The sequence below is a fragment of the Anser anser genome (genome assembly GCF_964211835.1).
Source record: "Anser anser genome assembly, chromosome: 15".
Taxonomy (NCBI): domain Eukaryota; kingdom Metazoa; phylum Chordata; class Aves; order Anseriformes; family Anatidae; genus Anser; species Anser anser.
Window position 1 is genome coordinate 18000631 of NC_139736.1, and position 716 is coordinate 18001346.

The 716-nt window shown below is 58.2% G+C and overlaps 1 protein-coding gene across 4 annotated transcripts in view; it reads right to left on the reverse strand.

The window, feature by feature from the left end:
• The window catches only part of MRTFB (myocardin related transcription factor B), an 88442-nt gene that overhangs the window by 87587 nt on the left and 139 nt on the right, over positions 1–716 (reverse strand). The window contains exon 1 of one of the 4 annotated variants that reach the window (XM_083799813.1): positions 439–641. The exons of the other annotated variants lie outside the window; for them this stretch is intronic. The gene's annotated coding sequence lies outside the window, so the exon portion shown is untranslated. Of the gene's footprint in view, positions 1–438; positions 642–716 lie in introns of those variants that run through there. 4 annotated transcript variants of the gene reach the window in all.

The window sequence follows — 716 nt, forward strand, 5'->3', positions numbered from 1 at the left end:
AAATAACTTCATGAAATGCCAGCTGTGCCTTTGAGAGCTCTAAAACACCAATTAATTCAAAACCTGGGCATTCTTCCACCACAAGGCAAAAGAAGTGGCGTGAAGAAGGGGTGTAATCACCTTCCCATAAAGGTGAACTTTAGAACACAGCAGGCTCACAGCACAGTCAGTCAGTCTCGATCTTTTAGACGCTGACAGTGAAGTTATGCGCTGTTTGTCAAATATGCACAAAAAGATGATTTTATAACATTTACTTCCCAATTTAACAAATTGTTCACTTTAAGTCCTGTAGGTTTTTGCGCTGCAGTCGCAGAAGCCCCAGTAGCACCTCTCTGTACTCGGACACAGCACCAACCCCAGGGGCAGAATAAAGGCAGATGTTTATGGCACCCAAAACACACACAGGTACGCTGCTCCCTCCCTCCTGCAGAGCCTCACCCCACTCCTTTCCGTCCGTGCCCGTACAGCTGCTGCAGGCAGCTTCCCCTCCAGAGCGACGAGCACACACCCGCCTCCCTCCCGACCCACCGAGCGCCCGCCCCAGCTCGGAGCACCATCGGGCGGTGCAGGCCGAGCCCCACCGCCTGAGGCAGAAGCGAGGCGCCCACGGCAGCCTGCTCCCCGCCGGGCCAGGCCGACCCGGGCCCAGCCCTGCCCGCAGCCCGCAGGCCCCGCGCCCACCCCCCGCCCCGCCGGCCCCCGTCAGCCCCGCTCAC